This window comes from Xenopus tropicalis, chromosome 2, assembly GCF_000004195.4.
Source record: "Xenopus tropicalis strain Nigerian chromosome 2, UCB_Xtro_10.0, whole genome shotgun sequence".
In the NCBI taxonomy this organism is placed as follows: Eukaryota; Metazoa; Chordata; class Amphibia; order Anura; family Pipidae; genus Xenopus; species Xenopus tropicalis.
In genome coordinates, this window is record NC_030678.2 from 142503856 (window position 1) to 142525266 (window position 21411).

The 21411-nt window shown below is 39.2% G+C and overlaps 1 long non-coding RNA gene across 1 annotated transcript; it reads right to left on the reverse strand.

The window, feature by feature from the left end:
* Positions 1-313: 313 nt before the first annotated feature.
* On the reverse strand, positions 314-20518 carry LOC105946562. Its single transcript, XR_004221170.1, has 3 exons — positions 20458-20518; positions 7938-7996; positions 314-422 (listed from the first exon to the last, which is right to left on the reverse strand). It is a non-coding gene; the product is annotated as an uncharacterized LOC105946562 (long non-coding RNA).
* Positions 20519-21411: the final 893 nt, after the last annotated feature.

The window sequence follows — 21411 nt, forward strand, 5'->3', positions numbered from 1 at the left end:
ATAGGGGATCCTATACCTGTACTGACAAACTCTATGTGAAAGATAAATACGACTCCATGTCCTGAATAACCTGTGTTTTACTGAACATTTATTGGTAAAACAGGGAAAGTAAACTTTTATTTTACAATAAATATAGGGTAAAAACAAGAATGTGCCAGTACATTATCCTTCTCTAAATATAGAACGAATTTGCTTAAAAATAATTGCACATTTGTCTAAAAAAATCTTATTAAGCTCGCCAATCTGTTCCACTTTCTGCTGCCTCCTTTCCCAGGCTGTGTAGGGGAGCCGGTGACACTGTAGAATAGGAACCAATGAGCAGCTAGGCTGACCTGATAGGGAACTGAAACTTGCCATTGCTTGTGTGAATGCAGGGCTGTAATTGGCTATCCCTCTTTTACTGTGCTTCTGCCAAGGACCACCTGTAAAGGGGTAAAATAAAGAATTTATTTTGTTATGTAAATAGTTAAAGGAAAAGTAACACAAAATTTTTTTAAGTAAAAACTCTATTCTACCCTGCCCCAATAATTGCCCTATCCTGCAAACCATTTAGTATTTGGAATGCTTTATTACAAAATACCTGTTAAAACTTGGCTTCTGGTCATTTGAACAAAGGCGATGCAGGGGAAGCAACCACTATGCGGCGATCGATTGATCGATCCTAGCCTGACTACAGCAGAGGGAGAGAATTTGCAGAAGTACATGTATATTACATGACAGTAATGGGTGTCTGCAAGCCATGGTTACACGCCCCTCATGTCAAACAAAGACAGGGACCACAGGGCTCTTTGGGGAGCTCCAACAAAGGAGCTTTTTTAAAGATAGGGGACTTTACTCATGCTATATGTTTCCTTTAAAAGACAAGGAAAGTCAAAATCTATTAAGCACACTATTAAATAGTACTACTATTGCTGTGTAAAAACGCTATATTTCTGGCTTGCCTAATGAAAGATTTACAGAGATACACATACTAAAACCTACATACTTGTTTCAGTGAACGGCGCCGCCATCTTGTCCAGCATGTCACAGAGTGTCCCCTACCTCACAGCATGTCACAGAGTGTCCTTCGCTCCGTTCACCGCTCACCTGCCACAAACCCCCCCCCCCCAAAGCATGTCACAGATCATCCTCTCCCGGCAGCACCCCCCCCCACCCCGCTGCCGCCGCTCGCAGCTCGGCGGCTCACCAGCTACTCGCATCTGTCATAGCATTCCCCCCACAGCATCATCCTTTGTCGGCAGCACCCCCCCCTCCTGCCGTTTCTGTCGCAGCTTGGCGGCTCACCAGCTACTTGCAACTGTCATAGCATGCCCCCCACAGCATCATCCTTTGTTGGCAGCAGCCCCCCCACCGCTGCCGCCGCCGCAGCCGCAGCTCGGCAGCTACTCGCATCTGCCATACAAGGAAGAGAGATACTAAAAAACACACCCCTTCCCCGCCGCTCCCCGCTCCTGCCACAAACCCCCTGCTCCCCGCTCCTGCCACAAATCCTCCGTCGCTCCCTTCACCTGCCCCCCGCTTGCATGTCACAGAGTTCACATTCGCTGCGTTGCCATGGCAACCAGACGCTTCTGCTGTGTGCGCATGCGCCGCCTACAGTAACAAGTCGCCAAGTGTGGGAAGGAGCGATGCATTATGGGAATCTTCTCTACCCTGCTCAGCGTTTTTTTTTCCCTGTTTGGCTTCTGATCTTCTGAACAGGTGAAGTATGGGAAGGTTTAAGGGCACTATTGAGCCAACTGAAAGTATGCCTGCAGCTTGAGATTAACTCTTTATTAGCCTTTCCTTCTCCTTTAAATCTGCTACCATGCAAATTATATATACAAATATATGGGTTTAGATAACCAGTACAAAAGGCTTACCCTCTTCATTAAAATCCTCCAAATAGTCTGTCTAACATTCACATAATTATTGTTACTAAATATAGTCATGCCTGCTCAATTATTTGCAGTGAGGTAGTTTATCCAGGCAGAGAGAGAGGTCAAAGTAAAGGAATCAGACAAGTGTGTTTCAAAAGGTTCAGGAACACAGGGAAAAAGAAGGAGAGCTAAAGTAATCAATGCTAAGAACACATATGATGTAATGACTAGGTTGGTGTCCTTAAATAAGTCAGAATGAAGTGCACACAATGGCCCATAGCTGGTTTAATAGCCACATATAGTGATGGGTGAATGAGTTTCGCTTCACTGAAAAATTTGATAAAAACTGCTGAAAAGTTTGCTAAAATTTGTGAAATGCATTGAACTCAATAGGCATTTTTTCACAGCTGCTGCATGCTTTTTTTAAGCATGCAACTTTTTTTCTCACTCCAAATGCTTAAAGGACAAGGAAAGTCTAAGTCACTTGGGAGTTCCAAAATGTTAGGCACCCCCAAGTGACTTAAATCGCCTACCTTTTACCCCGGGCTGGTGCATGCTATTGATGATAAATTCAAATGGTATTTAAGCAAATAATACACTCTTATCTGAAGAAAGATCAGCCCACTCTGAATTGTCTGTTGTCTTCTCTTGCATGAAATGAAGTTGCTGCAACCTCTTGGTCATCCATTCGTGTTGCTATGTGTAATTTACTGTTTACTGAAATTTCCTCAAACAGCTGTGAGTAGAAAGTGAATATTATTTGAAAAATCTCATTCATACAAATGAATAGTCATTTAGCAGATGGGCAGAAGGGGCAGACACCCATCATTCTTTTTTGAATGAAGTGTAACCCTTTTTGACTGTAAGACAGTGACTAGCTAGAATGGCTATATAGCATGGGGTACACTGGATTCTAACACACAGGATGGGCCTGCATTGTGTGGAAGGATCAAGGAGGAGGTAGTGAAACTACAACTCACTTATGCTACATGCAAAGAAAATAAGAAATAAAGGATGCCAAAAGGTTCTTGCAGCAAACTCAAACAGAACTGATTTTATTGTCCAAGATAATTGATCCACAGGGATAAGCACAAAATACTCACAATGCACAGATAGAGCAAATGGATTGGCAGGTTCAGTGCAAAGCAAGTAAAGTAAAAGATGCAGCACTGCGGAGAGTAGCTTGGGAAGTAAAGTCCTTAGGGTTTCTACCTGTACTGGTCTGGATCCCATACAGCAGATCTGGATCAGAGAGAACAAGGTTAAGCCTGATACCCTTGTCACTACTGTGTCCCCCTCACTAAGGCAGCAGAGCGTGTAAAAGTGAATACTCCCTGCTATCTCTCCTGGTTGGCGCAAATAATCTTGCTAGCTAATTCTGATCTGACTCACTTTCCTAAAAAGTGCTATAACAAGAACTGACCTACTCTAAATAATCCTCATTCATGGGGTCCCTGATCCCCGACTTCTGCATTAATATGCCTCTGGGGTTGAACAGCTTTACTGGGGCCTTGTTGAAACCAGGCTCAGTGAACATCCTCTGTTCAACAGATGTAGGCCAAAGAGAAAGATCGACCCCCTGCTGAACACTATATTACAGTGTGCAGGAAGTGGTCATAAACCTTATGGGCCAATAACACATAATATGTGCAAATAGCAAAATAGATACATGGGCATCTGCCTATTAACAATGATATAAGGAAGGTAGGGTTTAAAGCTTTAGGGAATGTTAACCCTATAGGTCCCTACAGCAGCATTTTCCAGCAATGTCAGATCATTGATTTTAATTAGCTTGAAAAAATCTGTAACATAGTGCGAGTTTCATCAAATACCGCACGAAAATAGTCTTCTCGAATTAAATAAGGCAAACAGCATTGTGTCTAAATTAGCGCAAATAGCACTCATTTTAATGCACCTTAGTGAATCAGCCCTAATGTTTTGTTTTTTAAATGGTGTGGGTAGCCCAGCACTGGCGCAGAGAGTTTTTTTAAAAAAACAAAAAACTATTGTTTCCCCTACCGGAGTGCAGTCTCTATTAGCCTACACCTCTGGTGGGGGAAACAATATAGGGGTGACTGGTGCCCTTTAAACATTAAATAAACCCAACAGGATTGTTTTCCCTCCATAAAGGATTTATTATTTAGGATAAAGTACAAGGTACTGTTTTATTATTAGATAGAAAAAGGAAATCATTTTTAACAAATGTGAATTGTGTAATTAAAATGGAATCTATGGGAGATAACCTTCCCATAATTCAGAACTTTCTGGATAACAGGTTTCGTACTCGCAGGTAGGGTGATCACTTCCTGCCTCAGTTTGATATAGTGCTGGGAAAGGAGTGGCACTTCCTTTTTGGTTTCAACCTCAGGAATAGGGTGAATGTTGCTGGGAGCCTGGGCACAGGCCTAGTTAAAGTCAGGGAAGGCTTTTTCTAGAAACATATAGGTGTGCCTTTATTGCTAGAATTGCTATCATTATGGTGAAGTTACCAGACATGCAAGTAACTGTGGCTATGGGGGATTCAGAGATCATTATATGGTATGGCACTGCGCTACTGCCGAGTGTAGGTGACGAGGAAACCACTGAGTTATTATTTTGGGACAAGCACTATACACATGGTGAATACATGCACACTATAGGGCTCATTTACAATGCCACACACATTTGCACGTTGACCACTGCATGGGGCATTGTACAAATAGACACAGGTCTCTGAGCTTTGTTTCGGAGTGCAAAGAACTTGTGGATTGCTGTTTGAATCTAGTGCAACCTGCAATAAGACTGTGCTAGCTTTAATAGAAACAGGCAGGGGTAGGCAGGTAGTCTCCTATCAGCTCCAAACCTGTGTGTAATTTGCAAACACAAGTTAGGGAGTGTAAAGAGGTGCAACTCGGTGTTTTTACGAGCCTTAGTGCTCTTGTGCTCACAAGTTTGTAAATTATATCTGGCAGCCATTGTACCAAGACAGGGAGAGAATTTTGAAACTCTAGGCTGGTACTCCTCTTTATTGAATACCATACTGGCCTAGGATATAGGCCAGGGAAAAAAGGGGGCCCAGACGCAGGGTCTGCTCTTTGACACAAATTTTCCTTTAACCCAGCTGCCAAGTGCACAAATGTGAGTGGAGGGAAGTCGGTGGACACGGCAGGGAAAGGTCCTAGTAGTCCCTTATGGCTGTCAGAACCAAGCAGTAAAGGAAAATCTACAATTTTTACAATTTTGTGCATAAAGCCAAGGGAACAGGGACTGTAGCCATCAACATGGAGATGTCTAACTTATTAGGACCCCCAGTGATTTACACTTACTTTGCCCTTTAGTGATTTAAGAAATAATCATTTCCATTCTTTGTACCAAACCAAGCACAATCAGGTACAAGAAGGGAGCCTTAAGCTGGCCATACGTGTTAAGATTTTCAAAGGACAAAGATAATGTAAAAGTAAATATAAGTCCATGGAAAGGCACACCTTCATCCTCCATTGTAGTGGTCCCAATTCACACACCTTTCCATCCATTTACCAGTTTAAAATCCGCTGTTTCCAAAAAAAAGCATAAAGAAAATCCCATAATGCAGCACTCCGTATCCAAGACCAGGAGCATGCGCATTACATAGCATTACTAATAGGCACATGCACAGAAAATAACATTTGTGAGCGCGCTTTGTCTATTGCAAGCAGAAGCGCTCGCAAACATTGGCCCCGCTATGTCTGCGGTTGCAATGGTGACAGTAGACACTGATTGGCAGACGCAAACTAATTGTTCCTATTGTGCGCTGATCAGTGTTTGTGCTTATTAAATCTATACTTACTTCCTTGCCTTGCCTGCAGCCTTATTGCACATTCCAGAGCTGCATATGGTCAGCGGGCAGAGATTTTTGTGCATTTGCATTAAAGCAAAATCAACCATATTGATGACGTATGCAGGCAAAGGTGGCGTCCGTGACAGGGCTTACACGGAGAAAAGTTATCACAGAAACAGCAAGACATATAAACGATCTTTTGGGGGGAAAACCTAGCGATCTACTTCAGCAAGGGGTAACTAATTATAAACTAAACTTATAGACTACCTTTAGGAGCACTCGCACCGCACCTGATCTGGGAACTGGCACTTATATTGTAGTGTCACCCACTGTGACCTACAGCACTTATATTTGCCTATTTGTGTCTGTTAGTTACCCCTCCCATATAGATTGTAAGCTCTTCGGTGCAGGGACCTTCATCCTCTTGTGTCTTTGACTCTTATCTTATTGCAACTATGGGACCGATTCACTAAAGGTCGATAAAATGAGCCCTATTTATAGCATGCGTTAAAAATTTTATCACTTCTTATTTTTTGCGACTTAACGCTCAATTCACTAAAAGAATACTTGCGATAAGAAACAATATTGTTTACGTTATTTATCTTGCGATGACCAATTTTCAAGCGGTATTTTCCACCGCGTGTGGTATTTTTCGCACATGCGATATTAGCACACGATATTACGCATGTAACCGTTACTTTCGGAAAACTGCTGTTCTGAAAATTACCATTTCCCTGAAAACTGGAGGATGCATCACTCTAGGATGATCATATACGCAATTTTTTATAGTAACGCCTACGCCTGGGAGGCGTTAAGTTTCACGGTAATTATCCCCACATTTTATGCGTTTAACGCTTTTTATGTGTTTGTGAATCATGCATTAGTATTATTTCTATGCGATTATTACCTCATTGCGTTCATTACCTCAATGCGTTAGATATCCCTAGATATCTGTGACACAATGGTTCCAGGATTTCATAACAGTGGTCCCAGGAATAATAGACTCAGTAGTGCTAACAACATATGACACGGTGGTCTAATAAATATATGACACAGTGGCCCCAGAGTATGGTAACGTAGTAGTTCCAGCAACATATGAGGTAGTGACTAGTATACTGACTAGTGATGTGTGGCGGGTTTACCCCAGGTCAGGTGGATTGGAATTGAAATTTCCAGAAGAAACAGCAAATATAATATGTGCCAAGTGTTATATAATATATATTTACCAGGCTTTTTAATTACTAAGTACATGTTGTCCCTGACTTTTTACACTGTGCCTTGTCAAATATTGTCTGGGATTTTTACATTTTACTTTACCAATTAAGTTATTTATTTTGAAAATGCAATACTATAGTTAGGGCTCTTATACACAAGCAATTGTTTATGCATTTACAAATGCAAGCAGATACTGTGTTTTTATTTTTTTGAAACACTAACAAGTGAGTTCCAAATGCAATCTTTTATTCTATTTTCTTTTGAACGTTCATCAAGTGCAAGAAAATGCAGAATGTTTAGAGCTGTCAAGCAACCCCATGTCACGAGGGAGATAATGATCCACTCCAGGCCTTTTTGAGACCTTATTTCATGTTATCATTTAGTATGAAGAAGAATTCTGGCTTGAAAAAAACTGGATTATTATCTCCTACATGACAAGGGGTTGCTTGACAGCTCTTCATGTTGTGGCTAAAAAAATGCAACAGAACACAAATGCTCATGAGTACAACCAGGCAGAATATACAGGAAACAATTAGCTGATGTGTTTAGGTGCGCTGAATCCTGCCTCTCTAATGCGCAAAAAAAAAATGCCTGTGTTTAAGATCCATTAAATGTGTTTTTTATCTCCATATAAACTTTAGTCCTGGGTCTGTGCTCTGTATGCAGCCCCTCCTTGCAGTGCTGTGGCCATCGCTAAATTTTATTTACTACCTTTGGCCTTCTCTGTCATTATATATACAATAGCCATAATTACCCAGACATGCAAATAAAATCACTGCATAAACAGATTATAAGCACATTATTTCCAGACACACCCATAAGATCACTGCAGATAATGGACAACAAACACCTTAACCCCCAAAAATGCCAGTACGATTATTGCAGAAAACTGAGAATTAACATACCAGGCATGCCAGTAAGATTACTGTAGAAAACAGATAACAAGTATATTAACCTCAGACATACCATTAAGATCACTGCAGCAAAAAGATATGACCATATTAACCTGGACATGCCAGCAAGATCACTGCCGAAATTGATAATAAATATTTTAACTGCATACATACCAGTAAGATCACACCGGAAATGGATTATGAGCACAGTGTCAAACATTCATGTAAGATCACTGTAAAAAAAATGGACAATAAACACATTAACCCCAGATATGCTGATAAGATCACTGCAGAAAATAGATAGATTAAAAGCATTACCTGGCAGAATACCACAAACTTTTCTTAGTGCTCCCATGCTACTTGCCCTGCTCTACCTCCTGCATAGCTGAAGCTCCTGCATAATAGAAATGCCATACATATGGCCATGTGTTCCACAGTGCCCCCCTTTTCCTCTGTTTGTGGATGCCCATGTTAGCGCTTGCTCTATCCACTAACTACATACTGAGCAATGAACCTCCTTATATAAACAGTGGAAGGACTGAAATCCCATTGGTTGACATTGACGGTGACTATGATGTATGTATTTTTTCACATGATAAAATTTTGACGCGGTTTCATGAACATTTTTGTCACTGGTAAAATGCAAAATATCATTGACTCAAGGAAAGAAAACAAAATTTTGCCCCTTTATAGGTCCCTGGTAAGGCTTCACCTTGAGTATGCAGTGCAGTTTTGGGCTCCTTAAGAAGGATATTAATGAGCTGGAGAGACTGCAGAGACTGCAACTAAACTGGTAATGGGGATGGGAGAGTTAAGCTATGAGGTTAGACTGTCAGGGTTGGGGTTGTTTTCTCTGGAAAAAAGGCGCTTGCGAGGGGACATGATTACTCTGTACAAGTACATTAGAGGGGATTATAGGCAGATAGGGGATGTTCTTTTTTACCATAAAAACGAGCAGCGCACCAGAGGCCCCCCTTTAGATTAGAAAAACGGAACTTTTATTTGCAACAGTGTAGCTGGTTTTTCACGGTGAGGGCAGTGAGGTTGGGGAATGCCCTTCCTAGTGATGTTGTGATGGCAGATTCTATTAGTGCCTTTAAAGGAGAAGGCAAGACTAAGTCACTGGTGGGTTCCAAAATGTCAAGCAACCCCAGCGACCTTAACCGGTGTTTAACAAATAAGTCGGCTTTTTCACTGCGCATGCACTGGGCCCGGGATTCAGAAGACAGAAGAAAGAAGGAAGAGGAGACACTCGCTGCAGGCTGGTACTGTTTTCTTCTAACAGAAGCACCAGCCCAAGGTAAAAGGTAAGCAATTAAAGTCACTGGGGGGAGGAACATAATATTTTGTTGCCCCCCACAGTGATTTTTACCTTTCCTTCTCCTTTAAGAGGGGCTTGGATGAGTTCTTGAACAAGCATAGTATCCAAGGCTATTGTGATACTGAAATCTACAGTTAGTATTGATGTTGGTATATATATTTATGTATTTGAGTGTACAGACAGGTCGTTATGGGTCTATGTGTGTGCGTTGGGGTTTGCTTAGAAACGCTGAACTTGATGGACTTTGGTCTTTTTTTTAACCCAACTTAACTATGTAACTGTGAAACCATCCCTGGAGAAAAACATTTTGTGCTGTAAGAAACCAATGTGATCTCAAATGGCATCTATTTTAGTATTTGCACTTGCATTTGTCAATGAGGCTTCTGGTATACTGAGGGCTGGGTACCTGTGGGCAACATTAACCTAACTCATAATATGTTCTTATGTGATGCACTTGCTGGGTATGTGAGCCTGTGATTCAGTAGCCTATGAAATGCAATCTTTCCAGAATATTCTATTCAGCAGTAAAGCTACAGCTGTTGTTTAATAAGCACTTGCATCCAATTAATTCTCAAGAAATGGTATGTGTGTGTATGAATCAGTTTTGACCCCCATTACCAACAATACTACAGTGAGGGTCCTGGTGAGAATTGTATGAAATAGTGCTCTATCTTGAGAGATGCATACATATAGCATTATTTTGGCTTTGTCCCTGCTATTTCTTAGTGGAACACGTGTTACATTTGACCCTTTCAGATAGCAGTGAGGTTTTCCATTCTGATTCTTATATTGCTCACACTTCTGCACAATTGCTTCTTATCATTACAAACATGTTTTCATTGCTGGAGAACTAAAAGGAAAGGATATGTCCACTTTGTAGCAGAACTGTAGATAAAGACTCAGTTGCGGCCATTGTCAGACCAGAGGTATTGCTCTCACCAGGTGTGCAGCCTCTTGAATCTCCCTAAAGTCCCTGGCAGGTTATCACTTAAAGCAACAGTAACACCAAAAAATGAAAGAGCTTTAAAGTAATAAAAATATAATGCAGTGTTGCCCTGCACTGGTAAAACTGGTGTGTTTGCTACAGTAACACTACTATAATTGATATAATAAGCTGCTGTGTAGCCCCGGGGGCAGCCATTTAAGCTGGGAAAAAAGGAGAAAAGGCACAGGTTACATAGCAGATAACAGATAAGTTCTGTAGAATACAATAGTGTTTTATCTGTTATCTGCTATGTGCCTGTGCCTTTTCTCCTTTGAATGGCTGCCTCCATGGCTACATAGCAGCTTATTTATATAAATGATAGTAGACTTTCTGAAGTAAACACACAACTTTTACCAGTGCAGGGCAGCAGCACATTATATTTTAGTTACTTTTATACACTTTCATTTTTTGGTGTTACTGTTCCTTTAAGGTACAACCACCATACTGCTTACCCTCAGTGAAGCACAGGACTGCTCTTGCTAACTCCCCCTGCCTGTTACTCCAAGTTATAACAGGGAAAGTCTTCATTTCAGCGAGTGGATAGTTTAAGCCCCTACAAAAACACAAACTGGTGGTTAAGAGATGCCTCATTCCAGTTTCTGCATACATGTGGAACTCTACAGTGAAGTCCTCTATCAGTATTTGGCCTTGCAGGAGAGAACAAGGGCAGCTTGTGCTGATTCCAGCAAGGGTCATTCTTTCAAGACTGCTATAGAAGAAGCTCTCCACATTCTGCACAAGTGTATTTGTTGTTCCAGTCATTTGATTGTGCAGTCTTGGGGTTCTTTTTGGAGCAAAAAAACAACAGCAAATTAAACTTTCTCAGTGATATACATCTGATCATGTAGCGTAAATAATAACTGTAAAATTTTGGTGGCAGTAAGGCCAGGTTTGTCATGTGCATGCTGTAGGTGACAAGGAAACCACTGAGTTATTATTTTGGGACAAGCACTATACTCATAGTAAATACATGCACACTATAGGGCTCATTTACAATGCCACACACACTGTGCAAAGAACACAAAAAACCCACAATCAGCCTTTTTTGCACGTTGACCACTGCATGGGGCATTGTACGAATAGACGCAGGTCTCAGAGATTTGTTTCGGAGTGCAAAGAACTTGTGGATTGCTAGATAGAATCTAGTGCAGCCTGCAATAAGACTGTGCTAGCTTTAATAGAAACAGGCAGGGGTAGGCAGGTCGTCTCCTATCCGCCCCAAACCTGTGTGTAATTTGCAAACACAAGTTAGGGAGTGTAAAGAGGTGCAACTCGGGTGTTCTTACGAGCCTTAGTGCTCTTGTGCCCACAAGTTTGTAAATTATATCTGGCAGCCAGTGTACCAAGACAGGGAGAGAATTTTGAAACTCTAGGCTGGTACTCACTCCTCTTTATTGAATACCATACTGGCCTAGGCTATAGTTATGCCAGCACTGCCCAACCCTGTTCTGAATGCATTGGTCTAACTACCATACAGCAGACCTCGCAGGGTGGACCAGGGAAAAGAGGGGCCCAGACCAGATGCATGGTCTGCTCTTTGGCACAAATTTTCCTTTAACCCAGCTGCCAAGTGCACATCTGCACAAATGTGAGTGAAAGGAAGTCAGTGGACACGGCAGGGAGGGGGCCCAAATATTATTTTGCGGGGGAAATGTTGAAGGATAGTTATACGACTCTCTGAAAGGTCCTAGTAGTCCCTTGTGGCTGTCAGAACCAAGCAGTATAGAAAAATCTACAATTTTTACAATTTTGTGCATAAAGCCAATGGCCTCTACGGGGCAGGGACCTCCTTCCTCTTGTGTCTTTGACTCTTATCTTATTGCAACTATGGGACCAATTTACTAAAGGTCGATAAAACGAGCCCTATTTATAGCATGCGTTAAAAATGTTATCACTTCTTATTTTTTGCGACTTAACGCTCGATTCACTAAAAGGATACTTGCGATAATTAGGAAGCGATATTGTTTGCTTTTGTTATCTTGTGATGACTGATTTTCAAGCGGTATTTTCCACACATGCGATATTAGCGCACGATATTACGCACGTAACCATTACTTTCGGAAAACTACTGTTCTGAAAATTACCATTTCTCTGAAAACTGGAGGATGCATCACTCTAGGATGATCACATACTTGAAAAAATTCGACTGCAAAGTCCATCTTGTCACCAAAGACAATCACCAGCTGCAATTTTGTATAGTAACTCCTACTCCTGGGAGGCATTAAATTTCACGGTAATTATCACCACATTTTATGCGTTTAATGCTTCTTATGCTTTGGGGAATCATGCGTTAGTATTATTTCTATTCGATAATGACCTCAATGGGTTAATTACCTCAATGCGTTATTTAACGCATGCAAATTGACTCTGATGAATCGATAGTTATTTATCGCATGATATTTAACGCAAAAAATCATGTGATAACCGTTATTGTCCTTTAGTGAATCGGCCCCTATATCTTTTATTTATTTGTGTTTATTGTAATACTTTGTATTTATCTATTATCTTAATAACCCCCTGTTTGTATTAATGTATTCTACTGTACAGCGCTGCGTACATAAGTAGCGCTTTATAAATAAAGATATACATACATACATACATACATACATACATAAACTAGATTATTGCACTAAAGGGTTTCCTTGTCTTTTAAGAAATCTTTTAGTTATCGTAGGACCAAGCTTATCCTGAAATGATCGTTTAAAAGTATGATTTGCCCATAAACAAAAATAACCATTTCAAGTGATATCGTCTCGTTAAAGCCAGGAAAAGTACCTGCTTGGTCCTGTAAACAGTTGGACAATGGGCACATTTCATTGTTAACTAAGACAATTTTCAAACCTGCTCGATCGATTTTCTGATGTCAGATAAAAAAATCACTAGATGTGTGATAATTTGACTGTTGCACTGAAATTGGTTGTTAGAGAAAAATCTTAGCGTATGGCCACCCTTAGACATGTAAGCTTTTATTTACTCATGGGAGTCACAAGTGTGTGTTATTGTTACTGCTGTGATTGTTAAATTTCTACTTACACCTCTTGTTCCTCCCTGTGCTTCCAGCAAGTAGTGTGCTGCACCCTTGTTCCTGTTAGGCTAAAATTAGTACATCAGGTACAAGAGGTGTGAGCAGGAAATTGGTATAGAGCTCACGCTGCACCTTGCACCCATAAGTGCTACATCTTATGCCAAATAAATAGCATAAATTGCAAAAGTTTTCAGTGGAATAAAAACAACAACATTTATTGGCTCAAATAAATATGAACATAAACAGAACTCATAACAAAAGCATACTATACCAAAACATGACCAGGTGCATCCTAATCTCCTAACGCGTTTCGCACCATGTGGCGCTTCATCAGAGGAGGTGTGGTTTACTTGTGTCACTTCCCTTATATACCCTTAGTGTTTTGATATACAGTGTACAGGGTTACTTAACTAACCCTCTATCAAGCTTTTAGTATATCAGAAAATCTTATTAAACATACATAGCTATGGGTTTTCAGATAACCCTGCATATAGCACATATCATATAATTGTATTAGAATCACACCAAATAATCCAAAATTTACAAAAAACCACAAAACAAAAAACAAAACCAATTAAGTGATAACATCATTACAAAAATAAATCTACATCTAAACATATATAGATGCAGACATCTTCATAGATAACTACATATTAAAGTGCATAATTGTGCATAATTGCACATAAAATTAATTTGATAAATATTATTATAAAACACTAATGTTGTCATTGCATCCTGGAGATTTCCTACCATAACTATAGTAGCCATTATAACACATGGGAATTTATAAACTGATTTTGGTTTGACACTAATGGAGAGTATCTGCGGTAATGTGCAAATTGTATGTGCCCCGTTAATAATGGAGAAAAATTCAGATATTGCCCCTTTAATAAGTGATGAGAACTTGCATATGGGTGGTTTTTCCACATTATCTGATGACAATGTACTGAGATTGGATCAGGAGAATATTGTATATAATATAAAGCTTAAATATAAGGAGTCTATGCCTACTATACAGAATACTATTACAGAATTGGGTATTATAAAGCAAGATACTTTACAATGCGAGGATTTAGAGCATGATAAAGGTGGTAACATTGGAAATAGTTCTAAAAAAATAAGAAAAAAGAAAAATGTTATGAATAATTTTTTCTCTGACGAAGCAATACAGGATAAGCAAATGAGTAAAAATGTATGGCAAAATGAACAAATTTTAAATTTATCTACTCACCAATTAAGTAAGGAAGAAATTGAAGTACTGCAAAAAGGTTTAAATTTTTGCCCAACCTACATATGTGGATTTTCAAAAATTTGTTAGGAAAATTGCCCTGAAACGATATTTTAAAATTAAAGAATTGCAAAGTTCGGTTCAACCTAATACATTGATGGTACAGACTGATGAAATAATTATGGATGACAATAGTGTAAATAAAATACAGGATGTTTTTAGTACAGAAGAAGTAGAAATTATTAATTTTTTGGCACAGTGTGCAGAAGAGTCTGATCCAATTGAAACTATTACTCACAGTAACTTAAAAGGTGAATCAGTCTTTTCACCAGATATCCCTCCAGGGAATGCTATTTTATAAGTCAATATAAAAAAATGGTAATGGATATTTTATGCGATCAAAAGACATATGAATATATGAAGGATAATCCACTTAATAAATATAAAAGGGAATTGCAGCAGCTGTTGTTAGACGCTAAAAGTCAGGAAATTCTAAATAAATCAGAATTTGAATATATATGGAGGGAAAACCCAATTATGGCTCACATCTATGCCTTGCCTAAATTACATAAAAGTGTTACTTTTCCCCCAGGGAGGCCAATAGTCTCCAGTATAGGTAGTCTCACAGAAGGTCTCAGTGCTTATGTGGATTATTATCTTAATGATATTGTAAAATGTACACCTGCATACATACGAGATAGTCAGGATGCTTAACTTAAAATTTCTGCTATACAATGGAAAGATAGCTATATCTGGGTCACTTTGGATGTACAAGCGCTATATTCTCGCATAAATCATGTCGATGGGCTTAAGGCAGTCAACATGTATTTGAATAGGTATTTGAGATCAGGTGAACAGATAGCATTTTTGTTGAATGCGGTCGAGTTTATTCTCTCCCACAACGTCATGACCTTTGATGGCAGGTATTATAGGCAATTGGTAGGAACCGCAATGGGGGCCAAATTTGCGCCCTCATATGCTGGATTGTTCATGGCAATGTGGGAGGAGGAGTACATTTACGGGGCCGATAATCCATACCATGATGACATTGTCGGGTGGTTTCGCTACATAGATGATGTCATCATGGTATGGGATGGGAAGGTGGAAGAATTGTTAGGCTTTCTACATTATGTGAACAGTAATATATATGATATCAATTTCACTTTGGAATATGATATGCAAACAATTAATTTTTTGGATTTGACCTTCTATTTAGAAAAGGGACTTATTAATACGAAATTTTTTAGGAAACCAGTAGCAGGTAATACCATCCTAAGAAGAGATTCGTTTCACCCAGAGCACACAGTAAAGTCGATACCATATGCACAATTGGTGAGACTTTACAGGAACTTGTTCAACTATGATGTGTTTAAAGTACAGGCAAGGCATGAATGTGAGAGGCTTGGTGAAAGAGGATATAAAAAATGCGATTTGCAAATGGCATTACAAAGAGTAGAAGAACTGAGAAATAATGATAATAGTAAGAGCTATAAAGGTAAAAGAATAAATACTGCTAAGGCTGAAAAGAGAGAAGAAATCAGATGTATTTTAGACTTTGGTGTTCAATACAAAAAGATTGGAAAAGCAATTAAAAGTAATTGGAATATCTTGCAAGCTGATCCAATATTGAAAAAGACAAATATTAAACCAGGGGTAGTGAGTAGAAAAGCTACATCACTAGCAGGAATTGTAGCCCCTAATAAATTAAAGTCGAAAGAAAAAGTGACTAAAGGGACATCATGGTTAGGCGATCTAAAAGGCTTTTTTCCTTGTAAGCATTGCAAATCATGTAAAAATAGTAGTAATAAAAAAACTTTTTTCAGTAAAAGTAATGATAAAGAGTATAAAATCAATACCTATATTTCATGCCAAATATGTTATTTATTGTTTACAATGTGAATGTGGTTCCCTCTATATAGGACGAACTATAAGACAGCTGAGAACAAGATTAGGAGAACATCTGAGAGGTTTAAAAAATAAAGATAGTGATAACCCTTTATGTAAACATTTTGACTATGTGCACAACGGTAAACAAATGAGATTTAATATGTTTGGTATAGATAAAATAGATGAAAAAAGTGAAGGGAACTTGGTAACCAAACTTCTACGATTGGAATCTAAATGGATATTTATGCTGGACACTGTGATACCAAAAGGAATGAATACAAAATTTGAATTGAAACCTTTCCTTGTATCACCCTGGAAATAAAGTAAAAAGGAAATGTTATTATGTTGAACCGAACAAAAATATGAAAATATGAATATATTGTAAAAAATAGGTTAAATTGTTCAAAATTTATAATTGTCACTCATAAGTGTAATGCAATGGGCAGTTGTATATTTATTACATTTATAATGTTTATTGGTAGTATTATTAATTTTGCTAGGTATTTGGTTTGCACTTGTGATGTTTATGCGTCTTGGAGGTTTCTAGGCCTGTATGTATAACATATAAATTAAACTTTATTAGTTACAACAAATGAAGTATGAGGTTAAAATGGGGTTATAATGGCTACTATAGTTATGGTAGGAAATCTCCAGGATGCAATGACAACATTAGTGTTTTATAATAATATTTATCAAATTAATTTTATGTGCAATTATGCACAATTCTATGCACAATTATGCACTTTAATATGTAGTTATCTATGAAGAGGTCTGCATCTATATATGTTTAGATGTAGATTTATTTTTGTAATGATGTTATCACTTAATTGGTTTTGTTTTTTGTTTTGTGGTTTTTTGTAAATTTTGGATTATTTGGTGTGATTCTAATACAATTATATGATATGTGCTATATGCAGGGTTATCTGAAAACCCATAGCTATGTATGTTTAATAAGATTTTCTGATATACTAAAAGCTTGATAGAGGGTTAGTTAAGTAACCCTGTACACTGTATATCAAAACACTAAGGGTATATAAGGGAAGTGACACAAGTAAACCACACCTCCTCTGATGAAGCGCCACATGGTGCGAAACGCGTTAGGAGATTAGGATGCACCTGGTCATGTTTTGGTATAGTATGCTTTTGTTATGAGTTCTGTTTATGTTCATATTTATTTGAGCCAATAAATGTTGTTGTTTTTATTCCACTGAAAACTTTTGCAATTTATTCTTATATTTGATTCAGGACTTATCAGTGGGATATTACTGATAGGTTTCAGAAAGGGAATCTATTTATTATTTATCAAATAAATAGCATGCCTGTACAGGGTATAAAGTTAAATGGCAGGTTCAGCTTGTACCCAAATGTTCACTTCTCATGTTCCCCTTAATATCCGAGAATTATGCTGGCTTCTCAGTGAATGAAGGGGCTCAAAAGGGTGGAGTGACAGAATGCAGCCACATTGTTGCCACACACAAATATAAAGTAACACACGCAGTTTCACAACACAGTGGCCTCAGCACTTTATGACATAAAGGGCCCCTCGGTATATAACACAGTGACCCCAATATTTCATAACATAGTGGCCCTGGAAGTTCATGACAAGGTGTCCCTAGATATCTGTGACACAATGTTTCCAGGATTTCATAACACAGTGGCCCCAGGAATAATAGACTCAGTAGCGCTAACAACATATGACACGGTGGTCTAATAAATATATGACACAGTGGCCCCAGAGTATGGTAACTTAGTAGTTCCGGCAACATATGAGGTAGTGAACCTAGCAACATATGTCAGTGAGCCCAGCAACACAGGACACAACCATACCAACAATAGATGGGATACTGAACCTGCTTATGCTACCAAGTGAAAACAGAATGCAAATTCTTTTTTACAGTAAATTCATCCAAATCTGGGCACACTAAAAAGCTTAGGGTCTGGGCATTGAGATTTGCAGCGAACAAATTGGCTGCCTACACAGACAAAGACACATTTTTAACACTTGGATCAGTAACGTATACAAAACAAAAGTATAGGGCATCCTGCTGTCACATATTTGTACTGATTTTATTTACCACATCAGTATACTGACTAGTGATGTGTGGCGGGTTTACCCCAGGTCAGGTGGATTGGAACTGAAATTTAAGTGACCGTTGTGGGTTCTGGTTGGGTGTGGGTCAGATTGGGGTAGTGCACCCTTCCTTTGCATCTGAACTTTCCCTGTCTTTTAATTAGGGTTGCCACTTCTGCCGGCTTTTTTTGCTGGGCAAGCTGTGACATCATAGGGGCGGGAATGGGCAGGGCTGTGATGTCATGGTGTGGGGCAGTTACATCACTGGGTGGTGATTGGCAGATCGCCGCGTCAATCTCAGTAAGTCCTGTCCGGTTTTCCTAATTTGGAAAACCGGCCAGAAGGTTTTGACCTGGACAGCCCGGACAGGTGGGAACCCTTTGATGAGCGCAGAGTAAAGAGTGGGAAGACACAGGTACGGGTTTGGTGCGGGTCCTACAATGGTGACATTTTATGGGTTAGTTGCAGGTTAAGGTTTAGCATGTTATGGTCAGGTAGGGGTTAATTTTATTTTTTTTTTGTAACGCATTTTTTATTTGCCAAGTTTGAAAGGTTACCATATATACTCAAGTATAAGCCGATCCGAATATAAGCCGAGGTACCTAATTTTACCCTCCACTTGTGACCGTGCATACCTGCTGACTCTTGATCTAAACATGTAACAGGCTCGTTGTGCGCACCCAACCCCCCTCCCCCCGTGGACGGACGTGTGTCCATGCGTACCTGTGCGCACGCACTCACCTCCGTCCACATTTTTAGTGCTGAAAAACTCGGCTTATACTCGAGTATATACGGTATCACACAATACATGTGAAACATTGCATATCAAAATATCTTGACAGTCGATTAATTGACATTTTTCTTTAGTGTGTAAGAGAGAAAAACATGGTATGAAGGGGTTGAGTTTTTTCTGACCTGCACATTACTAATACTGCCAAATGCTGCACTCAGAGAGTAATGTTCAAATTACTGTGCTAAGAGCAGAGAGACAAGTGTAACCTGAAACATGCAGCTTAATATCACTGGCGTTTCCTGAAGAAACAGCAAATATAATATGTGCCAAGTGTTATATAATATATATTTACCAGGCGTTTTAATTACAAAGTACATGGTGTCCCTGACTTTTTACACTCTGCCTTGTCAAATATTGTCTGGGATTTTTTCATTTTACTTTAGCAATTAAGTTATTCATTTTAAAAATGCAATACTATAGTTAGGGCTCTTATACACAAGCAATTGTTTATGCATTTACAAATGCAAGCAGAGAGTCCGGGAACGCAGATACTGTGTTTTTATTTTTTTTTATAAACACTAACAAGTGAGTTTTTGTAAGTTCCAAATGCAATCTTTTATTTTATTTTCTTTTGAACGTTCATCAAGTGCAAGAAAATGCAGCATGTCTAGAGCTGTTGAACAACCCCATGTCACGAGGGAGATAATGATCCAGGCCTTTTTGAGACCTTATTTCATGTTATCATTTAGTATGAAGAAGAATTAAAAAATTAAAAAAGCTGAATTAAAAAACCTGGATTATTATCTCCTACATGACAAGGGGTTGCTTGACAGCTCTTCAGGTTGTGGCTAAAAAAATGCAACAGAACACAAATGCTCATGAGTACAACCAGGCAGAATATACAGGAAACAATTAGCTGATGTGTTTAGGTGCGCTGAAACCTGCCTCTCCAATGCGCAAAAAAATGCCTGTGTTCAAAATCCATTAAATATTTTGTTTATCCCCATATAAACTCCTGGGTCTGTGCTCTGTATGCAGCCCCTCCTTGCAGTGCTGTGGCCATCGCTAAATTTTATTTACTACCTTTGGCCTTCTCTGTCATTATATTTACAATAGCCATAATTACCCAGACATGCAAATAAAATCACTGCATAAACAGATTATAAACACATTATTTCCAGACACACCCGTAAGATCACTGCAGATAATGGACAACAAACACCTTAACCCCAAAAATGCCAGTACGATTATTGCAGAAAACTGAGAATTAACACATTAACACCAGGCATGCCAGTAAGATTACTGTAGAAAACAGATAACAAGTATATTAACTTCAGACATACCATTAAGATCACTGCAGCAAAAAGATATGACCATATTAACCTGGACATGCCAGCAAGATCACTGCTGAAATTGATAATAAACATTTTAACTGCATACATACCAGTAAGATCACACCATAAATGGATTATGAGCACAGTGTCAAGCATTCATGTAAGATCACTGTAAAAAAATGGACAATAAACACATTAACCCCAGACATACCGGTAAGATCACTGCAGAAAATAGATTAAAAGCATTACCTGGCAGAATACCACAAACTTTTCTTGTTTCTTAGTGCTCCCATGCTACTTGCCCTGCTCTACCTCCTGCGTAGCTGAAGCTCCTGCATAATAGAAATGCCATACATATGGCCATGTGTTCCACAGTGCCCCCCTTTTCCTCTGTTTGTGGATGCCCATGCTAGCGCTTGCTCTATCCACTAACTACATACTGAGCAATGAACCTCATTATATAAACAGTGGAAGGACTGAAATCCCACTGGTTGACATTGATGGTGACTATGATGTATGTATTTTTTCACATGACAAAATTTTGAGACGGTTTCATGAACATTTTTGTCACTGGTAAAATGCAAAATATAATTGACTCAGGGAAAGAAAACAAAATTTTGCCTCTTTATAGGTCCCTGGTAAGGCCTCACCTTGAGTATGCAGTGCAGTTTTGGGCTCCAGTCCTTAAGAAGGATATTAATGAGCTGGAGAGACTGCAACTAAACTGGTAATGGGGATGGAAGAGTTAAACTATAAGGTTAGACTGTCGAGGTTGGGGTTGTTTTCTGGGGATTATAGGCAGATAGGAGGTGTATTTTTTCTATTTGAAGGGTTGATCGTGATGGATTCTGGTCATTTTTCAACCCTATGTAACTATGTAACATTACAGACACAAGGAAGTGATGTCACAAATGTCACACATGCTTCCGGAAGTGACTGCACATGCGCTCACTGCAGGAATACTGCTGGGGGACAGGGACTGAGCGAGAACCACCAAAATCGGATAACTCCAGAACAAATAATGGTGGTTGACAGCTCTGTGTTGGGGTATCCACGCGGTGGAA